General features: G+C 37.3%; 1 pseudogene; it reads right to left on the reverse strand.

The window, feature by feature from the left end:
- Positions 1-718: 718 nt before the first annotated feature.
- Positions 719-4,329, reverse strand: LOC119506099 (annotated as a pseudogene).
- Positions 4,330-18,557: the final 14,228 nt, after the last annotated feature.

An 18,557-nucleotide genomic window follows, 5' to 3' on the forward strand; every position in this document is an offset into this window, starting at 1 on the left:
AACTTCAATGAACTCCTCAGGAAATCAATGGGGATCTTTGACGAACGTGTTCGATGAACTCCTCAGGAAATGAACTGCCAACTTCAGCGAACTCCCAGGAAACTCTGCTGGTCAGCCAAAGAAGAAATGAAGGTCCTCTATCTGTCCTGCTTATAAGTCTTCAACTGATTAATTGGATTAAATCCAGCCAACTGCATTCTCTCATTTTGGAAGACATGCCCTTTGGTGAGTCATCAGTCACAGCTGCAGTCAATTGAGTGATGATTTAATAAACCAGACTGTTGGTTTATTAACCAGCCACAAATGTCCTTGCAGCAATTGTTAGGCCAGTGCTTGCTTGACCTGACACCTGGGTAACATCACCAGGCCAAGACGACACATGAGCCTAACCATTACAGTCAACTTGGCAGTTATACACATCACCTAAAACCATACTTTATCTCTAAATGGATAACAATAACAGACATATATTTTGCCTAACATACTCCGCTGTGCAGCATACAATGGGAAATATACTGAATCTCTCCAGAATAGGGTGCAAGTCCTTGGGTGACATTAGCTCTTAAAATTGATTTCCTTTAGCTTAAATACAGCAAAATGAACAGTACAGCTTATGCCATGTGATAAGGGGATAAGACAGAGAGGAAAGCAAAGATATTTGCCTTACAGACAAATACAAACATAATCATAACAAAACAAGGAGGAAATATTCATTCCATCATAGTCCTCATTTCTGTAACTGGTCACGTGGCTGTAGTTCATATTTATCACTACCTTCTTCCACTACCCATTCCATGTTCCCTTTACCCTCAGCAAGCACTTCAGCCGGCTGTGGTTCTTTGCCTGGTGAAGTGACCCAAACCTTCATTCCTGAAGTTTCTTGGCCATTGGTAGTCCTCCCTGGATTGGGTTGTTGCAGTTTTCCATTGACTTTAATCACAGGGCATGGTAGTACTAAGAGATGCCCTAGGGGATCTCCTGTAGTCCAGGAAAACTCTTCTTTACTTCCATTCTGTAGTTGCAGTGCTATTTCCCCTTGATAGGATCAATCACCCCAGCCAGTACAGTAATCCCCTTCCTTGCCTGTTGATTCAGAGGCATAAGAAGCCCAAATTGGCCAGGTGGCAGTCTTAACTTCCAGTTCAATGGGATTATTGCTGTGTTTCTTGGTGGAAGCACTCCTCCTTTTGGAACAAAGACTTGTAGACCAGCAGAGCTTAAGCTTGTAGGGACAGGAAGCAAAAATTTATGTGGTGGATCACTAGGAGTGATAGTGAGTGGTGCCACTCCTGTTTCCACCCCTTGATTCCTGGACCCATGAATCCTGTCTATAGGAGAAACAGACCCATAGAGTGGATGCTGATTTAGAGCATACACAGCCTCCTGGAGAACACTGCCCTAGCCCTGCAAGGTATTGCCACCTAGTTGGTGCCATAATTGAGTCTTCAACAGCCCATTCCACCGTTCGATTAACCCAGATGCCTCTGGATGATGAGGAACATGGTAAGACCACAGAATTCCATGAGCATGTGCCCATTCCCTCACTTCATTTGCTGTGAAGTGGGTTCCTTGGTCTGAAGCAATGCTGTGTGGAATACCATGACGGTGGATAAGACATTATGTAAGTCCACAGATGTTAGTTTTGGCAGAAGCATGTCGTGCAGGGAAGGCAAACTCATATCCAGAGTATGTGTCTATTCCAGTAAGAACAAATCCATGCCCCTTCCATGATGGAAGTGGTCCAATGTAATCAACCTGCCACCAGGTAGCAGGCTGATCACCTTGGGGAATGGTTCCATATCAGTGACTAAGTGTGGATCTCTGCTGCTGGCAGATTGGGCACTCAGCAGTGGCTGTGGCCAGGTCAGCCTTGGTGAGTAGAAGTCCATGTTGTTGAGCCCATGCATAACATCCATCCCTACCACCAAGACCACTTTGTTCATGAGCCCAATTGGGCAATGACAGGAGTTACTGGGGAAAGATGCTGATTGGTATCCACCAAATGGGTCAATTTACCCATTTGGTTATTAAAATCTTCTGCTGCTGAAGTCACCCTCTGGTGAGCATTCACATGGGACACAAATATCTTCATGTTGTTTGCCCATTCAGAAAGGTCTATCCACATACGCCTACCCCTTCCCCAGACCTCTTCTCACCAATCTTCCAATCATGTTCCTTCCAAGTCCCTGACCATCCAGCCAAACCATTAGTGGCTGTGGCCAGGACAGCCTTGATGAGTAGAAAAGCCCATAAATCAGTATACAAATGCACCTCTGGCCAGTTCTCCTTCCAATCAAAGTGAACAACCAGGTGCACTTCGAAGTTCTGCCCACTAGGAGGATTTCCGCTCGCCACTGTCCTTCAAGGACATCCCAGAAAGGGGCTACAGTGCTGGCCACTTTTGGGTGGTGACTGCATATCGTGCAGAACCATCTGTAAACCAGGCCCGAGTTTTCTCTTCCTGTCAACTAATTGTAAGGAACTCCCCAAGATGCCATAGCTGTGGGCTGGGAAAGAGAAGGTAAGGTGGAAGGAGTGGGGGCCGTGGGCATTTGGGCCACTTCCTCATGTAACTTACTTGTACCTTCAGGACCTGCTCGAGCTCTATTTCATATATAACATTTCCATTTTATGATGGAGTGCTGCTGTGCACACCAAACTTTATGGCTTAGTGCATCAGACAACACCTGCTCATGATAGGTAACTCAGGTCTCATGGTAACTTGGTGGCCCATGGTTAAGTGTTCTATCTCTACTAAGGCCCAGTAGCAGGCCAACAGCTGTTTCTCAAATGGAGAGTGGTTATCTGTGGAGGATTGTAAAGCTTTACTCCAAAATCCTAAGGGCCTGCACTGTGATTCTCCTATAGGAGCCTGCCAAAGGCTCCAAAGAGCATCTGTATTTACCACTGACACTTCCAACACCATTGATCAGCTGGATCATATGGTCCAAGTGGCAGAGCCTCATCTTGTCTGGTCCCTGCTCAAAATTAGAAGCTTTTCTGGCCACTCGGTAAATGGGCTGGAGTAGCACACCTAAATGAGGAATATGTTGTCTCCAAAATCCAAAGAGGCCAACTAAGCATTGTGCCTCTTTTTTGGTCATAGGAGGGGCCAGATGCAACAGCTTATCCTTCACCTTAGAAGGAATATCTCGACAGGCCCAACACCACTGGGCACCTAGAAATTTTACTGAGGTGGAAGGCCCCTGTATTTTTGTTGGATTTGTCTCCCATCCTCTGCCATGCAAATACCTTACCAACAAATCTAGAGTAGTTGCTACTTCTTGCTCACTAGGTCCAATCAACATGATAACATCTATATAATGGACCAGTGTGATGTCTTGTGAGAGGGAGAAATGATCAAGATCCCTGCAGACAATATTATGACATAGGGCTGGAGAGTTGATATAACCCCGAGGTAACACAGTGAATGTAAACTGCTGGCCTTGCCAGTTGAATGCACACAATTTCTGGTGGTCCTTACTAACAGCAATTGAGAAAAAAGCATTTGCCAGATTAATAGCTGCATACCAGTTACCAGGGGATATGTTGGTTTGCTCAAGCAATGATACCACATCTGGAACAGCAGCTGCAATTGGAGTCACTGCCTGGTTAAGCTTATGATAATCCACTGTCATCCTCAAGGACCCAACTGTTTTCTGCACAGGCCAAATAGGAGAGTTGAATGGGGATGTGGTGGAAATCACCACCCCTGACATCCTTAAGTCCTTAAGAGTGGCATTAATCTCTGCAATCCCTCCAGGAATCTGGTATTGCTTCTGGTTCACTGTTTTGCTAGGCAGGGGCCATTCTAGTGGCTTCCACTTGGTCTTTCCTACCATAATAGCCCCTTACTTCAATATTTTGTGGCTTTCTTTAAAGAATCAATTGAGTTTGAACACGAACAATGAAGACTATCTAGACTTATTTTCTATTTTTTCAGTTAAATAATATATATATGGTTACCCTTGAGTGAGCATCTGTTTTACTATAATAAACCACCATGAGTCAGGGAGCCAATGTGAGGATTCTGCCAGTTGCTGAGTATGCCTATTCCAATTATGCATTTCAGCACTGGGGAAATAACTACAGAATGGTTCCAACGACCCACTGGACCCACTGTGAGATGGACATGAGATAAGACCCCATCAATCACCTGACCTCCATCAGCCCCTACTCTGATGGACCAGAGTGACATCTTGGGTCTCCTGGAATTAATGTCACTTCTGTACCAGTGTCTAATAATCCACAAAATATCTGATCATTTCCTTTTCCCCAATGTACAGTTACCCTGGTAAAAGACCATAGGTCCCCCTGGGGAAGGCGGGGAGAAAGATTAACAGTATAAATTTTTGGCAGTGTAACAGGATCCTTCCCCAAGTGTACCCAGCCTTCCCTTCATTCAAGGAGTTCTGAATCTGTGAACTGTCTCAATCTGGGGATTGAATAAGAGGCCATGACTCCCTATTTTTGTAATTCAAGGGAGACTTTTGTTCACTTGACTTAGAATTCTTCTGCCTATATAGTTCAAACAAGAATTTAGTCAATTGCCCATCTATTTTACTACTTGGTACTCCATGATCTACTAGCCAGTGTCATAAGTCTCTGCAAGTCATATTATTTTGATTGCTGCTTTGAGCCTGTTTTCCATTATGGTAGCCACACCCATCTTCTCTGTGGTGATTAACTGCAGCCACTTATCTTCTGCTGACTTGGGACCTGGTTATCCCCATTGTGTTTAAGGATTCCAGCTCAGTGACAGCAGTTCCTACAGTAATATCTCACCTACAGAGAAGGGCAACTACAGAGCTCTTCGGGGATGATGGAGCTAGTCTCACAAATTTATTCCTCACAGTCCTGGTAAAAAGTGTGTCCTCTGGACATTCCAGGGGTTTGTGAGCGGGTCTTCCATGATAAATCCACTCTAACATTCCTATCTCTCTAAGCCTTTTTATCCCCTCCTCCACATTGTACCAGGGCAGTTCTGGCATTTCAACCTCCGGTAATGCTGGCCACCTTTTGATCCATGTTTCAGCCAACCACCCAGTCTGTTAATGCCCTTTCTAACCCCTCAAGCTACAACATTGAATGCAGAATCTCTGCTTAGTGGGCCCATATCAGTAAATTCAGCCTGATCCAACCTTATATTCCTTCCACCATTATCCCACACCCTTAATAACCATTCCCACACATATTCCCCTGGTTTTTGTCTGCATAAGTTGGAAAACTCATACAGTTCTTTTGGAGTATAGCATACTTATTCATGGGTCACACTTGGTACCTCACCCTTTGGGGCCTGTTGGGACTTGAGCCTAGTTATAGGTCTTGAAGCAAAGACTGGTGGTGGGGGTGGGTTATGAAAAGAGTTAGAATTATCCCTCAAGCCATTTACCTCAGGACATTCTGTTGCATTTTCATCTCTTAAAACAGGATTAATCTCTCCAGACAGAGTAGTGAGGGCTGCTTCCTCTGGGGAGGTGATTACAGTATTAGCAGGCACTCTCTTTAGGTGGAGGTTGGATGGCAAGCTCTTAGGGCAGACTGGAGGTGGCGAAGCTGTGTCCTCAGGACAGCTCTCTACAGGTAAATCTAACATGACCCAGCAGAGTCCAGGGTTCCAATGTCCTCACTGCCATTATTATCAATCCATATGTTCCCATCCAAAGTTTCAGGATCCCATTCTTTCCCAATCAATGATTTTACTTTAAGAGCAGACACCCTGAGAGCTTGAGATTTTAGTTTACATTGTAAATCTGCTACTTGCACAGTAAGAGTCTGCATCTGGTTTTCAGAAACCTCAAGTCTGCGGGCACAGGAAATAAGATTTTCTTTCAGGCACACATGTGTCATATGACATTTAAGTTTTGAATTTGAAGCCTTTAGCTCATCTGTTTCTTTTACAACTTTATCCCATGTATCTAAGAACAGCCAGCCAACATCATTATGCCTCTTAATTCTGCAAAACTCTGTGAAGGTTTCAAAAACACTGTCACCCAGAGCCTTGCTCCATACAAGGGTATGGTTGAGAGAATCAAATGGTGCTATTTTGTGTATCTCCTTTGCCAGCTCATGCCATGGACTGTCAGTGTCCTCTTGATTATTGGAAATAGAGTCATTAGTGCCTTTGAATCTAATCAGAGTAGAAAACAAATTGTAAAAGCCCGTTTTAAGATTCTGTTTCTCAAGAACCACTCCCAGTACCAAGGTGTATTAGTTAGGGTTCTCTAGGGAAACAGAATCAATGAGAGGTATGTATGACTATAAGATAAAAGTGACTCATGCAACTATGGTTATGCATAAGTCCAAATTCTGTAGGGCAGTCAGAAAACTGTCAACTCCAATGAAGATGTACAATGAACTCCTCAGGAAAAGAACCGGCAACTTCAACGATCTCAGGAAATCAACTGGGATCTTCGACGAACGTGTTCGATGAACTCCACAGGAAATGAAGAGGCAAGTTTGACAAACTCCTCAGGAAACTCTTCGCTGGTCAGCCAAAGAAGAAATGAAGGTCCTCTATCTGTATCACTTATAAGTCTTCAACTGATTAATTGGATTAAATCTAGCCAACTGCATTCTCCCATTGTGGAAGACATGCCCTTTGGTGAGTCATCAGTCACAGCTGCAGCCAATTGACTGATGATTTAATAAACCAGCCTGTTGGTTTATTAACCAGCCATAAGTGTCCTCACAGAATTGTTAGGCCAGTGCTTGCTTGACAAGACAGCTAGGTACTATCACCTGGCCAAGTTAACACATGAACCTAAGCATCACAGATATTCATGAAAAATAAGACAAAAGAAAATATCCCAGTACTGCATCAATAAAGCTAATCTGATAGTTTCCACTATTGCTATATAACCTTATAACCACAGAATAGCCTAGTCTATTAAAATGTAAATTAGTCTCAAATACCTGGATAGAAGTCTTTACATTTGATTTTAAATCCAACAAAAGGGGGTGATGTCATTGACATGGTTACATAAACAGCTACTGAAAACTCCTCTCCAGAGATTCAATGAAAAAAGGACAACTTTGAATTGTTTGAAACTCTGGAAGAGGATATAGACTGGAGAAGAATCCTGCAGATGCTGAATTGAAGAAAGAGAAGAAATATCAGGTAGGAATCTGCCATCCCAGACCAGCTGGCCCTCTCCCCTCCCCATTACTCAGTCTCCATGTGAGAAAGGAAAAGAATCAGCAGGTGGGTCACCTCCTACCAGGGACACAGATCTTAAAATCTCTCACAGCAGTGAGACATACCTCTGCTGTTTGAAGACCCGGGGGACAGGGAAAGACATTTCATGACCCAGGTCAGTGAGGGACAAAGACTCTGAGAAAATGTGGACAGAGACTGCATTTACAGCCCTGGGTCTGAAAACCCTTCCCCCACCCTTGAAGGAAGCAGCAGCCAGTGGCTGTTTCATTGCCTTGGGGATGGCTGGTGTACTGCTTCAGCTGAGGGAGCCCTCTGCCACAGGTGTAGCCCCACACTGAGCCAGATTTTGGCTGGCAAAGTGAGGGCATAGGAATCCCACAGTTTCACCTCACCTGTGTAGATGCAGCCTGTGCTCTGAGGCAAAGCAGTCTCTGCAGACAATTTAGTTACCAAAGAGCATAATCTGCTGGACAGTCTGGAAAGTGCAAGGGAGTAAAAACACTTTTAAAAAGATACTCCAGACCCTTTATTAAGACCACAGGAGCTGATCTACACACCCTTCCCAGAAATCCAGCCTGTTTGGCTGAGAAATATGGACAATCCAACTGTTAAAGCAGGGCTTTAAAACTCACCCAGGTCTTGCTGACCAGTGGAAAATAGAGCAGCACTGCCAGCCAGCGGATCTATATTACCACACACAGAGAACTTGCTGGGGTTCCCAGTGCCTACCTCCCATCCACATGGCAGGCCAAAATGGGTGCCTCATTTTGAGGGAAAACTTGGGGCAGAGCCAAACTGACAACTGGTCAGTGAAAGAAACAAAGAAATATATAGATCAAAGAAAACTGGCAAGAAAACCCAAGGCAAAAGAGTGAAAACAACTTCCAGAATAAACTAACCAAGAAAATCAGATGCCTAAAGGGCAAAGAATCATGAGCCACATCAGGAAACATGAAGGTATGTTACAGTCAAAGGAACAAACTAACAGTTCAACTGAGATTCAAGAGTTGAAACAACTAATTAAAGATGTTCAAACAAATCTTATAAATCGTATGAATGAGTTGAAGGAAAATCTGACAAAAGAGATGATGAATATAAAGAAGACAATGGGTGATTATAAGGAAGAATTCATAAGCTTGAAAAAAGAAATGACAGAACTTATGGTAATGAATGGCACAATAGAATAAATGAAAAACACAGTGGAGACATAAAACAGCCAACATGGAAAATCAGAAGAAAAGATTACTAAACTAGAGGACAAGACAACCAAAATCCTACACATAAAAGAAAAGATAGGGAAAAAAATGGAAAAATATGAGCATGGGCCCAGGGAACTAAATGACAACATGAAGCACAGAAGAAGAAGAGAAGGGAAAGGGAGCAGAAAGAATAATAAAAGAAATAATCAATGAAAATTCCTCCACTTTTATGAAAGACATAAAATTATAGGTCCAAGAAGTGTAGTTTACCCCAAATAGAATTGATCCAAATAGACCTACTGCAAGACACTTAATAATCAGTTTGCCAAATGTCAAAGAAATAGAGAAAATTCTGAAAGCAGTAAGAGAAAAGCAATCCATCACATACAAGGGAAGCTCAGTAAGACTAAGTGCAGATTTCTCAGTAGAAATGATAGAGGCAAGAAGGCAGTGGTGTGATATATTCAAGATACTCAAAGAGACAAACTGCCAAGCAAGAACCCTATATCTGGGAAAACTCTCCTTCAAAAAGGCGGAGTTTAAAATATTTACAAAAAGACATTGAGAGATTTCATGAACAGGAGACCTCCTCTACAAGAAACACTAAAGGTAGTGCTAAAGACAGATAGGAAAAGGCAGGAGAGAGAGGTTTGCAGAGTGTAGAAATGAAGATATCAGGTGATAGAAAGAGGTTAAAGATTGGGCATTTGCTGCTGAAGGAGTGTAGACTGTTCAATAGTATTGATTTTATATACCCAGAAATGGATAGTAAAATGCTGGGTGATGGTAGCACAATATTGTAAGTACACTGCATGAAGATGACTGTGAGTATGGTTCAAAGAGAAAGTTTTGGGGCATGTAGGACATCAGAAGGAAAGAAGGAAGATAAAGACTTAGATGGTATAAACTTAGTGAAACTTAGAGTGGTCATTGATTGTGATTAAATATACAAATTTAAGAATGTTTTTTACATAAGGGAGAACACATGAATGTTGACTTTGCAAGGTGTTGAAAATGGGATGGTATTGGGGAAAAATATAGTCAATGCAAACTAGAGTCTGTAGTTAACAGTAACATGCAATATGCTTCCATTAATTGTAACAAAGGCAATATACAAAAGCTAAATGTGCATAAGAGGGGAATATAAGGGAGGGGTAGGGGATTCTTGGTGTTGGTGTTGTCTGACCTTTTTATTGTATTTTATTTTATTTTAATTTTTTTCATTTTTTGTCATCTTTTTTTGTCTTTCTTTTTCTTTTTTTTTTTCTTTCTTTTTTGCCTCTTCCTCTTTCTTTGTGGAGGAAATGGAAATGTTCTCATATAGATTGTGGTCATGAATGCATAGTTATGTGATTATACAGGGAACCATTGATTGTTTACATAGGAGGGAATGTATGGTGTGTAAATAAACTTGTCTGAAAAATAAACAGAGGGATACAATTGCTGGAGAAAATGTTGAGAGAGGACTGTACCTAAACACCATTTTGGGCGAAGCAGAATGATGCAGCCCATCTGAAGGGCAGTGTGGTGGTTCCAAAAGAAGCTAAGCATGGGGTTGCCATATGGTCCTGCAAACCTGTTAGTGGGTATATACATGGAAGAACCAAAAAGAGGGACATGAATGGACAATTTCACAGTGGGTCTTATTATTCATGATCTCTGTGGATGGAAGTGGCCTAAGGGTACATCGACTGATGAATGGAATGGCAAACTGTGGTGTGTATGTACAGTGGAGTATTGAGCTGCTACAGGAAAGAATGAAGTTGTGAGGTATGCAACTAGGTGAATGGACATCAAGGACAGTTTGTTGAGTGAAATAAACCGGAAATGAAAAGACAAACATTATAATGCCTCACTAACATAGACTGACTATAATGTGCAAACTCAGAATTGAATATGAGAGTGTTGGTTTTCAGGGGAAGGCTTATTTAAAGGTTCCTAGACTGTAAGCTCTTATAGCAGTTACATCTATTCCTGAGTTGTAATGGCTATTTCTAAATTCTGAGATGCTGAGCTCTTTGTATATAACCTGGGTGGTCCCTGGAACTTTGGTTATCTGTGTGACACCTGACTCAGAGCCAGAGTCCGGCAGCTATAAATGTCAGCATTACCCCAAACAGCAAACGTTAAAGTGTCTGAAAAAGAGATCAGAATTCAATTAGAAAATTGAATCAGACTAATGGGTAAAGGACAATATTGATCATGTTTTAAAACTTCAACTTCTGTGTGAGACCAAATGAGGAAATATTTATTAGGTGCAAAATCTATATTTTTTGTAGCACACTATATAATTTAACTTGTGGGGTCAGTTTACTCAAACACCTAATTACACAGAACCTTGAAAACAGAGTGAGATCTGGTTGGTTTGTATGGCTTAGTGTGAAGCCCCAGTATATCCCAGAATAATTTGGGCAGAGAATAAAAATGTTCTGCAAAGCCCCCTTGAAGATCTGGGGGAAAATGTGGAAATATTAAACTTCCCCACCTGGAGAATTTCTGATATTCTCACAAGGATTGGGTACTAAAAATTTAAAAGGCTGGGCCCTCTATCTTGGGGCTTGTTGCTGCAGAGGAGAGGCTAAGCATATTTATAATTGTGCCTAAGGGTCACCCCCAGAAAACCTCTTTTGTTTCTCAGGTGTGACCTCTTTCTCTAAGTCAACTCTGCAGGTAAACTCACTTCCCTCCCCACTATGTTGTACATGACTCCTGGGTTTGTAAATCTCCTTGGCAATGTGGGACACGATTTGATAGGATGAGCTAGGCACTGGCATTGTGGAATTGAGAAAGCCTTCTTGGACCAGAAGGGGGAAGATAAATTAAACAAAATGCAGTTTCAATGGTTGAGAGATTTCAAATAGAGTCAAGAGGTAATTCTGAAAGTTATTCTTTTGCATTATATAGATATCCTTTTTTAGTTTTTAGTGTATTGGAAAAGTTAGACGGAAATACTTGAAACTTTTGAACTGCAACCCAGTGTCCTTGATTCTTGAAGATGATTGTAAAACTACATAGCTAACACTGTGTGACTGTGTGTTTGTGAAAACCTTGTGGCTCCCACTACCTTTATCCAGTGTATGGACAGATGAGCAGAAAAATGAGGACAAAAAGTAAATGAATTATAGGGCATGATGGTGGGTATGGGATGTTTGGGGTGTTTTTTTAATTTAATTTTTAATCTTTTTTTTGTGGTAATGAAAATGTTCATAAATTGATTTTGGTGTTGAGTGCATAAATATGTAATTGTACTGTGAACAATAGATTGTACACTATGGATGATTGTAGGGTTTGTGAATATAGCTCAGTAAAATTGAATAAAAATTCAAGTACTCTTCACAAATATTCTACCTCAATAATTTGTTCAGAAAATAAGAACATTAAAAAATAAAATAATGATTATTTGATAAAGAAGAAATTCATTTGTAAATATAAAATATACTGAAATGAAGTAAAAATTTATTTACATTCTTGAAAATGTGCAGCCTTCTTATTCATATCTGATTCACACTATTAGGTTTGTTGCAAGTTATAATTATATTGAAATACTTTTCAGAATACATATTTTGCTTTCTTTTTGTTTGCACGTTAGATTGTGTGAATAAAATTCTTCATTCATATCTAATATATTTTGAACACATGCCTAATGCATATTGTGTGCTTTACTGATTCTTCAGCTCATTTTTATTTTCTGTTTCTATTTAATTCTACATTTCTTTCTTATTTCCAGGTGATACTCGTGATTTATTTATTTATTATCTTTTCTGATGTTTTCTTCTCTTTTCTGTTGTTTTATCATTGTTAACGTTTTAAGGATGTAAAAGATTTTTACTCAGGGTGAAGGATTAATTTAGGTTAATAGACCTACTCATCTCCACTTATATAAGGGGGAATTACCATCTGAAATATATGCCTTAAACATCTTATAAAAAATTTGGCCATACTCTATGTTTCATAAATTTGAAGCTCATTTATTCTTTATAAATATTCTAGGGTGGAGCCTTTAATTCCTCTTGTGAAACATTATTAATAATTTCTTTACATACACATTCACCCATGTAGAAATTGAAACATTACATATTTAGTAAGAGTGCACTTTAAAATTTATTGCCAGCCATATTGTTCTCTAAGCCTCAATGTAAGTAATAACTGTGCTGATTAAGGAGTGCATACTTACAGCATTTATTTTAAAATATTTTACAAATAAGCGTGTATCTATGGATGAATTATATTAGATTGTATCATATGAAATGTCAATATTTAATTATTATGACATTAAAGCAGCAATTTTATTTTATGGCTGTGCTTTCTTAATTTATATAATAATAAATAATATTATCATTTTTCCCCATTTCTTACAGTGGGGTCCTTTTACTGTATATTCTGTTTTGACTAATTAATAGCTTTGATATATTCCTTCAGAATTAACTAATTTGTTTAAGTGACAAAATATTTTCCTAGACTATACATTATTTACCCAATTCTTAATTCATGTTCATTTATGTTATTACTTATATATAAACACATATATATTGTAAATAGTTCTAAGATTATCATGCTTGTACATGCTAATTTGTACAAACGTGAGAATAACTCTAGGGGATATAGACAAAGAGGTTGAATTTTTGTGTACACTTGTTTCCATTCTAAATTATATCTTTGAACCAGGTTTTACTACCAGAAGGCTACACATCTGTTCCATATAATCCCAACATCTTGCAGAACTGCTTCACTGTGTTATGCTTATTGTTATGTGCCCATCATAAACTGCAGGCTTATATAAAAAATTGCATCATGGTATATGTCTGTACATCCATTATTTTTGAAAAAGTCACTGAATAATCTTTTGGGATTTTGTATTATTTTCTGTGGAAATTATTCTATTTTCTGAATTATCTCTGATAATGTATAAATTTCTACAAAAGATTGATTATGAATTCAATGACAGAATTTTTAATTCCAGTGTTTCTTATTTTACTTTGCAGGAAAATTAAAATAACCACTGAAGTTCAATTAAAACAATTACTTTGGCAAGTTCAATTAAAACAATTACTTTGGCAACTGAGGCATGTAAAATTGATTTTATTTACTACTTGTCTATACTTTTCTTTTCTTAGATTTATTATTTTCATGATATGCTTATTTATTGCTCAAGTATGTTAGAAAGCCACTCCATGATTTATAATTATAGGTTCTGAACAAAATCTAATTCTAATTTTATAATACCTACCTCTTCTCTTGGATTAGTCTATTTTATACCTAGTAGATTATATATTAATAATTTGAAGGTAAAATAACAAATGACATTTCTTCTTGCTAATGACACCAATTGCAAGCAATATAGATAAATGAAATCAGCTACTTGCAGGTGTAACCTCATTGTACGTAATGTGTAGGAAATTTGTTACAAATAAGAGTTTTCCTCCAATCTTCTCAAAGACATCAATTTAAACATAAATTATATAAAATGGATCTTAGAAATCATGCCAGGTTAGTAACACATATACTTGGAAATGTTTATTTAGTCGAAATACTGGAAAACTCAAGATATATTTAGGTAATGATACTTTCAGCATTATTCAAAGGATTGAGCACAAATCTCTGGAAGGCATGAGCATTCTGGAAATTGTAAATGTCTGCCCTAACTAAATAATGCTGTATCTTCTCTAGAAAAATGTGTAAGAATTACTCCAAAATTCAACTACATATTTTGAGTACATCAAAAACCACTCCCTAGTATTCAATAATACAGTGATTATTAGTGGCGGTATAATTTTTTTTAAAATCCTAAATACCTAAATATATATAGAAACAATAATTCCAATAAAAATGAAAAAAAATTTAGATATAATGAAAAAAATAGGCATTAATGAAATTATTCTACAAATATGGTGATTCATATAAGCTCTCTATTCTGTATCAGACATTATTTAGACACTGGGATACATGATGAAACCAATGAAAATCTCTTCTTCCATTGACTGTGATATTCAGTGCAGAGAGAGACAATAATAAAATTATTATATATATACACACATATACATTGTGCTAGGTGGTAATGTGTTATTAAATGAAAATAAAGAAGGAAAGTAGGCTAGGATACACTATAGCTTGTTGGCCTAAAAATCTGCAAAGATGGAGCTACTATTTACTGAGACAGAAGAGATGTATGTTTGCATTGGGATTTGGAACTGTGAGAATGTGGAGCAAGAGGCTGGTGTAGGATATTTTAAATTTGGAAGTCTATTATCTCAAAGGAATAAAAATGTAAAAAAAGACAAAAATGCTTGATTCTTTAATTTTCAATGTCTGATTTCTTATCCATAGCTCAATTTCATTGTTTGAATGGCATAGGTGCTATCTATCTACTGCTTCAGAATGAATCAATTTATATCTTTGGTTTCTTCTTTCCATGTAATATTTGAATTATACACAGACACTTAAACATGACCAAGTGAATCTCCAAACTTCAAGTCATAGTTTCTTACATTATTTCTTTGTCCTTTAAAGATAGTCTCTTCATTCAAATTCTCTTCAATCTTTCTCATAAAATTTGTATAATTTTGAGTTCTGAGACTTATTAGAGTCACTTTCACCAAGATTTTAATCCAGTACAATTCCAGGAATGATCTAGTAAAGAATTACTGCAGATAACTTGATAATTTTGCAATGGGTAATTAAACCAAAATAAACTTTAAAGGTAAAATTTTAAAACATTTTCCTTGCTTAGCCTGTGACTACAACTGCTGTTAACTTCTAAAATCTTGACTTTAGGTGACTCAGAAAGTTTATCTTAACAAAAGAGGTTATTTCTCTGTTTTCTTTTTCTTATCTCCTCAATCTTTGATTGAACTTACCACCTCTTTTTTTACAAAATGTGTTATTAACCAAAATAAACAAAGATAAATTGCTTTGACAGTGATGGAAACAAATAGAATTGCAGGTAAATATTGCATGGGGCATATTTACACTAAAACAAACAAACAAACAAAAACACTTCATATTTAATCATAAAATTAAGTGATACTTTACATATGACCACTTTATTCTTGGGCAGACAGGTCAAAGTATGTAGAATAAAATGTAATCTGATTTTTTGTCAAAAATAAAATCTTGAATTAATAGTGTATTTGCTTGTATCATTCCAGCTCTCTGGGAAGTTGTCACATGTCCAATGCATGTGTACAGGTATTCTGTATTTGAATCTATTAAATTTTAAAACAATTGATTTGCCTTTATTATTTTTTTCAACATGGGTAGAATTGTGATATTTACTCCACTGGTTTTGGAATTCCATAATTCTACTTATGACCACATGAAACCATTAGTTCTTTCATTCAAAAAATAATCATCAAGCATCTACTCTGTCTCATTTTCTCAACAAACATAATGCTACATTCATTGCCTCCAGCTTTATAGTTAATTTCCTGCTGACCAGATCCAGCTGTCACAGCAAGAGATAGGAAGAAATAGACTCTCCTGTATGAACATTGAAGACCATATCCCATGGCTTGAGTATCTTTCTCCCCTCCCCAAACCTTGCTCTAGATGCCCTTAGCACCATATATTGGATGATATCATAAAATATCAACTTATAATGTTGAGTGCCCCTATGGATTTTAATAATTTGACCAACAGAATGCATATAGTTAGGAAGTTAATCTGTAATTTTTTTTTAATATTCCATTCATTTACTCAAAGCATAATTATTGAGTGTTTATAATATGCCAGGTGTTCAGGAGACATCAGTGAATATAAAAATAATGATAATAATATAATAAATAAACGGGTCAAACATCCAAGTTCTTTGGAATCATGGAGTTTCCATTCTCTTGCTTCTTTCTACCTGAGTATCCCATGAACAACATAAATCACACCTTCTCAATATAAGAATACCTTCTAAATGATTACCAACAGAATAAAAAGAACTTGGAAATAAAAAGTACCCATATTGCCCTTCCAATACAAGAATGAAGCATATTTAGATTTGATAGAATTTATGTTTTTATGAGCATTTAAAAATATATTTGCTATTTACAAATTATGGTAACATAACTTTAAATAGGTATTATAATGAGTATTTTAAATGTTCTGCTGAAAAACAGCCCCTTGGTATCTAAGCAAAAAGATTGAATTAAATGCATATGATAAGTAAAGAAAAATCCTAATTTAAAATAATCTGTATCATTTTTTTAAAATGTCTGACAATGAACCTAGAGCACAGAAAACATAGCTTGAAGCAAAGCTTTCCCGGAAAGGCATAGATACATAACATAATCAGTGATTTTAAAAGTATGAGGGATTTCAAAAGCACTCATTTGTTATAATCCTAAAAAGATCAGATCAGAATGCTATTATTTCTATTTTGTAAATGAGGCAACTGAAGCCAGATATTTTATGTGATATTTCAGAGGTGGTTCAGGAGGTTCTGGAAGGCTGTGATCAGGGGGAATGAGAGGGAAAGATCCTGGGGCCCTATTTCTAAACTTCAACTCTAATTTGAAATAGTTCACAGTATTTTTTTTACTGTTATTGCAAATCAACTTTAAAATTACCCACAAAGACTTTGTCAAATTGTCAGTCCCTACTTTTAATAGAATAATGATATCTTCCTGGGAGGTCTGAATTCATATCTCCAATAGTACATCAAAAAACTTGCCTTAACATATAGCACTTAACTGTTGATAACATGGACTATATTTTAGAACTCATTGTGGACACATTCAATCTCATATTTTAAGGAAATAGTTTGATTTATTATAGAAAATTGATTTTTGCATTCTAGATGCAGAAAAGCATTTTCATAACTTTTCTATTTTGGAATTACATTGATACTTGACATTTCTCACTTCTTAGGCCATTATAAATAAACATCAAAATTGATTTTTAACAGTTTTCCCTCACAGAAATTTAATTCTTGCCAGTGAAAAGCAGGTTGCATCTAGAGATTAAATGAAACTACTTCTAACCTGGGGAAATTTGTTGGACTGAAAATACTTTGGCTCCCCACAATCTTTTTCCTTCCTTCTAATTTTCCCACAAAGTAAGCTTCAGTCTTGTGAGATCAGAAACTTGCAGGAAATATATAATTCATAACTATATCTCCTAAGCTCACCCATTTAATCCTTGTCCTCAAACTTGATTGGATAGAATATTTAATCCATTCATTTCAGAAAAAAATTGTCTCCACAGTGCAAGAAAAATATTATAGTTTCAGTCAACACCAGAATAGTGTCAAAACATGGAACATATCAAATTTCTGAATTTGGGTGTCTGCTGGAGTTATTATATTTTGTTTCTAAGGGGAAATATTAAAAATTATTTATTTACCTATCAACTCAATATATGAGTAGGAAATATAATTGCTTAGAGATTGGTATTTTATGGTAGTGGTAGGAAAAAGAACATCTCATAGATGACAAAGGAAACTGGGATAAAATGAAGAACATGACATGATTAGAGAAAGGAAGTTCCTAATAGGGCAAAAGTAGACTAGTTTAGGTAGAGTCACGTTCATCAGATGGACTTGAAAACTGAAAAAATGCCATTCAGATAGCAGTTTAAATTTGAAAGTAAGTTAAAATTAACAGTGCTTTTATAATGAGACAAATCAGGATTTGGGTCTGAAATTTTTGGGCTGTGTAACTTCAGAGAAGTCATTTCATATTCTGGCATTTCTAAATCATGATCTGCTCTGGTTTATCTCTATGATAATTTCTAACTGCTATTCCATAATACCAGAAACCCAAAATAGGATGAAATCACTGTCAATGTTAATACTGAATAATTAAAATAATTAAGCTGCTAATTTAGATATTATAACTCAGAAGTCTTGTATAAAATGTATTAGAATGGGATGAGAATATAAGCATGGAAGGAGCTTAAAAGGGTTTTGCAGTGGTCTAGACAATGGGATATAAATAGTGAATTCTATTTTTGATACTTAGAATAGCAGTCCAAAGACATTGTAAAGGCAGAGACCCAAGCTGATGCTGTTAGGGTTGCTACTCCTGTGACACTGTTCTGAAACTGACTTTGTTTTTTAATATCCAGTAATTCTCCACAAATCTAGACTCAAGCCTAGCAGCAAGGAAATGTAGTCAATACAATCAGTACAAACAGTCTATATGTAAAGGAGAGTCAGAGATTGATACCATTGAAATGAAAACCTATCATTAGGAAATTTGACATAATGGAAGTCT

This window comes from Choloepus didactylus, chromosome 11, assembly GCF_015220235.1.
Source record: "Choloepus didactylus isolate mChoDid1 chromosome 11, mChoDid1.pri, whole genome shotgun sequence".
In the NCBI taxonomy this organism is placed as follows: domain Eukaryota; kingdom Metazoa; phylum Chordata; class Mammalia; order Pilosa; family Megalonychidae; genus Choloepus; species Choloepus didactylus.